Source organism: Epinephelus fuscoguttatus, linkage group LG1 (assembly GCF_011397635.1).
Source record: "Epinephelus fuscoguttatus linkage group LG1, E.fuscoguttatus.final_Chr_v1".
NCBI classification, from domain to species: Eukaryota; Metazoa; Chordata; class Actinopteri; order Perciformes; family Serranidae; genus Epinephelus; species Epinephelus fuscoguttatus.
The window spans coordinates 23,647,304-23,653,303 of record NC_064752.1 but is presented as its reverse complement, the minus strand read 5'-3'; positions in this window follow the sequence as shown (position 1 = coordinate 23,653,303).

Here is a 6,000-nt window from a genome sequence, read left to right as displayed (position 1 = left end):
GAAAATGCAGCCATTATCTACTCACCCATATGCCGATGGAGGCTCAGGTGAAGTTTCAGAGTCCTCACAACACTTGTGGAGATCCCAGGGGAGAGGGGGTAGCAACACAACTTCACATAATGGAGGCTTACGGCTCCCCTGATTAAAACGTCAAAAAACGCATAATTGAAACCACAAAATATCTCCATACTGCTCGTCTGTAGTGATCCAAGTGTGTTTGGAAAAACGTCATTTGAACTCTGTCTTTAGCCTCATTGTAGCCTGTAGCTCTAACTGCCTCTCTGTACACCGCGTTCACGTGTGCGCGCTTGCACAAGCGTTCAAATGACGTTTTTCCAAACAACTATTTATGTCGGGGCTTCAGGACACTTGGATCACTATGGACGAGCACTATGGAGATATTTTGTGGTTTCAATTATGTGTTTTTGGACGTTTGAATCTGGGTCGCCATAAGCCTCCATTGAGTGGAGTTGTGTTGCCACCCCCTCTCCCCTTGGATCTCCGCAAGTGTTGTGAGGACTCTAAAACAGATAATAGTATAGTGGATAATGGGTGAATTTTCATTTTTGGGTGCACTATCCCTTTAATGTCCACATGCTCTTTTTTTTTCTAAACCTAACCACAAGCATTTGATGTTGAAGGAAAAAAAAACATCAATTTAAGGTGTTGTACAGACATAGTGCTTTAATTTTGAGGTTGGAGTGAGAATGTGTTGAGATATCGCATTCATGAGAAAGGGACAGACGGATGAATGGATGTAGGACAGCTGGGCAACCTGAAAACAACCCCCAGCTACAGCTATCACTGACGTGGAGGCATGAAAATCTAAATTTTAAATTTTCAGTGCTTTGAGCAGCACTATTGTCGATGTTAGGGATATACAGGTAAAATTATCTGCATGGTGTATGAGTCAAAACATTTCTTTTTTAAATCTGAGTAAACTGACCCTTTAACTGGAAATGCAACTGCAAAAACACAGACACAAATGCTCCAAAATAACACAACAGTTGCAGGACGTACATAGGAAGAATCTCAGAATTAGGTGCGTGAGACAGCTTTCTGCCTCTGCATAAATATGCCCAAACTATAAAACTGGTTTTGTCAATACTCGAAACATAGATGCAAAATACTTAATACAATCCACAGGGATCTACTGATAGCAAAATCTTTTTTCGATTCTAAATATTGTCTTATGTATCACCTTTCTGTTGCTTAAAACTAAAAGCTGAAACAGCAACAACAATGCTGTCTGTATTCACTGACATTCAGGGTGTCATTTTTTTTAGCATTATTTACGTGCTACATTGTATAATTGGAAGTGTTTTCTCAGGAAACCTTTTGAATGTCCTCAGAAGCTGCTTTAATAGCTGTCAAGGTCTCCACTGACGCTTGTAAGAAGCATGCCTTCAGCCCTTCAAAGGTTTCCATCACAGACCCCATGACTATTGGTTTTGGTTTCTATGACAACTAAGTTGAACTATAAGTTGACTCATCTTTTACAAGCTGGAGTACAGGATTGTGGAGGAAAAATATTTTGGTCAGAATATGATTTCAGGGCCAAACCTGCACTGCAAACAAAAAGAAAAAAAATCCTCTTTTATTGAAACAGTGAAAAATGAATAAAAGAATGGAGATGAAATGACATTATTTTACTTTATTTATTTATTTTACTTGTCTTTTTTTTTTTTTTCTTTTGAAGATACAATCACACATGTCTAGAATATTCCTTAAACAGGAGCACCTGCACCCAGATCAATTCTTGTCAGGTCTGAATCTGAGGTGGTGTGAGTAGAGAGGGATATTTTTGCAGTGTGTTTCGACACATTTTGCTGCAGCTACCCTGTGTTTATCCTCTGTTGCTCAGGTGGGCAGTTTGTTTTTGTTTTAAAATACATTAAATAGGCCTTATTTACACCATCACATGCTTGCAGCATCTGTCTGCCAAGAGAGAATTAATGAGGAAACAGGATATACACCTATACAGCTTGTGAGGTGATGATATTGATATTTTTGTCAGGTTCTCACTCGGCTTTCCTCTCACAATATAAATCCCTGTGAAACAGCAAAGAAATCTGATATAAACGTAGTTCACATTCTCTATTTAAAATCCCTCCATGAGGAGAGTGTGAGGGATTTCAGATAAAGACGAGAAGACAGACATGTTGAAACAGTGAAGCAGGGGAGGCACTCGAGTCCATTCATAGACTTACAAATGCTGGATTAACTAGATGCAGCCATGGTAACATAGGGATGAGCAGAGCATTGAGTAGTTTCAGAGAAGCACAGTGAGGTAGTGCCTGTGAGCTCAGTGACGCAGATTCCACTTTTGCGTATGCTTCTACTGTATGGCAGACTAAAAAGGCTGCTTGTGGATAATTAAAGCTGATATAAATCACATTAGAGGAATATAATGCACAGGCTATATGTGGCACTGTTATTGTTGGGAGGCAAAGAGAAAGATATTTTGATCTCCACTGAAATACATATGGTAAAAAATAACCTGGGCGATGGCTAATAAGTGATGACATGTAGGAATCGTGCACGTTGCCTGAGAAGCTATTCATTTATCAGACAGCTATGACTGCTGAAGGACAAATCTCCATGTGAATCTACTTTCAACTGAGTGGCAATGCGACAATTTAAAGTGGTCTCATGGCACAGCTTTGAATATCGAGATAAACAGATTCACTAAATTAGAGCTGTGCCTAAATAAATGGCCCCTAAAGCAATAATAAAGGCATTGTGTACTCTGAGTCAAAGGTCAGAGAAACACCTGGGGATACAAAGTTAGTCAAGAATCATTAACTCCTCTTATATGATTACACAGACTCTCCAGCCACCAAGCTTTACATTTCAAGCATTTTAATTTAAATTCGATCATAATCATCATCTCACAAATCCCCCTGGGGTCTCTGAGATTTGGAAATGATCCTCAAAGTTGTTTTAGGAATCCTCACTGTGAGATTTGTTAGTACAAAATGACTTTTATTACAGCTTCTTTTTTCAAATGGCACCAAACACTGCAATATATATGTCCCTGAAGAGGTTACTATGGTGACAGCGCACCAAAAGCGAAGACGTCAATGCCAATTTAGCTGTTGTGTCAAGAGCATGGACATGCAATTATTAGAACATAAATACGTGAGTATGGATTTAAGCCATATTTGCAGAACAATCCTTTAATATACATGTGCGCTGATGAGGCGGCCTGCAGTTCAGATAAGACTCTGGGGAGTGAAGTGAATGCTGTCATGTTATGTCGATCATTTATGACTTCTGCTCGACGTATTTGTGCCTGTGGCACTCTGAGCTGTCTCCGAAAATGGAGATGCTTCACCTTTTTATCTAAAGAATACCCAAATCTAGGGTGCACCTGGTTTATTTTGATACAAACTCCCCACCTCCTAACTGCTTTTGCTGAATAAATGCCTTTGTTCTCTTTTGCAACTGAGTCACTGGGGTTATATTTCTATTTCCAAGCGTACTTTTACCTTTAAACAATTTCAAATTTGTTTTTCCCCCCATTAAAATTCAGGTTTTCCATCTCAGGCTGATGTCTCAAAGACACTTTTAGTCTTAAACTTAGACAGCTGTGATTGACTCCCTCCTGCAGCGGAGGATTGGAGGAGGATTATAAACCTCCCGCTCTAAAATAATGACAGAGATACGAGGGATTCCAGGACTCAGATTTGTGATACAGCACAACTTGTATTGCTAAGACAACCAGAGTTGTGGAGAGCCATGTGATACCGGGAGTCAGAAAAGAGAGAGTAGGTGGTTTTGTGGGTAGGTGGGGAACAGGTTAAAGATGCTCCACAACTCTCTTTCCTGTTATCCCAATGGCCTTTTAGCGGCATTACTCATTTTAGGAAAGAGACACTCATGTTACATAAGCCAATGCTACAGAGTCTGCCTACCAGCTAAAATCCCTGCAGATCCTCCGTATACCTGTACATAATTGCAACGTGCTACCGATGATCAGATCACTTCTCTGTTTTCAAGCCGCTCGGCTGCTGCAGGCACAGAGGTCTCTGTAAAAATTAATGATTTCTGTAGAAAGATACCTTACATAAACATCATATAATCTATGTTTCCTACTTCCTACATGGCACATGGAGATGGTGGTCTCATCCGTAACACATGAGAACACACAGTATATGATTAAAACACAATCACACATCAGTCAGTCAGTGAAGAGGTTGAGGGATGTGTTCGACAATTAGGGTGTTAATGTTGTTTCTACTTCACTTCATCACCTCTCCAGGGACTTGAGCTCTATCCTGATCTCACCCAAAGTTAAGACATGTGTGTCATGCATGGTGTTACTTATATTACTGTCAATCATCTCCTCAAATTGCTTTGGAAATGCATTTTCACACCCTCCAAGCAGCCCCAGTTTCAGTTCATTTTAGTGCAGTTTGACGATTCACTTGCCAAGACTTGAACTTGCTCAAATTCACCACAGACAGTATGTTAAAACACACATCAGAAACCAGCTTTTAGACAGGAGCTCATGCTCTCCAGGATCAATCCAAGCCCATCAAGAAGATCTCCTTTGTCTCTAAACATAGCATTGTTGCTGGCACTGACCCAGTGAAGCGGGTGTGTGATTCTGAGATCTCTTGGTTCACTCCAGCTTTGTCTCAGTCGTACGCTGTGGGATTTTTGCCTCTCCATGGGTTGGCGTTTCATACTTTATAAAGGCCTGCATCGGTTGAGAGCAGAGCTGGGTCTTACAATACTGTGCCAACCCAATCGCCAGAATAAATGCTGGCATTGTGTGTTTCTGCAAAACAGGGATATGTTGCATTTGTTTCAAATGTTACATTGGTAAGTTTTATATGTGACAGATATGTTAATGTAATTTTATGTTTTGTGAAAGCTGTGGTTAAGGTGTGGATAGGTTTAGGAACAAAAAACACTTGGAAAGGATTAGTAAAAATGAAAACGCATGCTTTGGTTTTAACGAACAAAGCTGGAATCGACGTGTTAAAAGTACCCGCTTTTGCTTTTTGACGGTCTGAAACGGTGGTCTGTGGCTGTCTGCTGCTTGCATAGACTGTATAAAATAATGCACATGCTACCGTGACGTCACCCAGTGGTTTGTTGACTGCAGTTTTGAAGCCTTGAGTTCATCATTTTGGCCATCGCTATCTTGGTCTTTCGGAGTGACCACATTTGAATGAAAGGGTGGAGCTGTAGGGGAGCGAGGGGTGAATCTGACTCATAGACTGTGGTGACACCTAACAGACAGCTTGTCACTCAAAATGGCCACACCCCTTCAACATATGGAACTTTAAGCCTTAAAAAAATTTAAAAGAGTCATTTATAAGAAAATTCACTCCCTGTTTGTTTAGTTTCGAGAAAACTTGTTTTTGCAACACAGTCTCACTCTGAAGTCGAAATCTGGCGCATGGGCGGTGACTTGCGGCGTCAGACACTGATGAGAAAAGCCATCCTGGTTGTCGTTGTAGTTTAATGGCGCTCAGCGGCGTCAGGGGAAAAAGCGGTGGGACAAGAATGAAAGTTAAGGCAGCGAGAGTCCAAGCAGAGAGGTTAGGAGGGGTGTTGAATGGGTCAAACAAACACTTACTTTAACGCAGGAGAGCAGTGTTCGTGCCGTAAGATTATAAAGGCAACCCCAGTTCTTTTTTCCTAAACCCAGCCAATTTGCATTGTTGTACTGACGTAGTGCATTCATTTTGAAAGAGAGAAAAACGAAAGTGCATTTTTAAGAGGACAATGCAGGCATAACTTGACACGGTGTCCCAGGGCATCAACACCCAAAGCACCCAGGGTACCTTTCACGTCATATCTGGATGTGGAAAGTCCATGACAAGGTCGGAGTGAGAATGTGTTGGGTTTTTTTTTGTACCAGACTGTAAACGTGTTTATTTCTGCTGTAAAGTTGGGCACTTTAACATGGGTATCTATGGGAAGTGATTGCTTTTGGAGCCAGCCTCAAGTGGCCATTCAAGGAACTGCAGTTTTTTTTTTTTT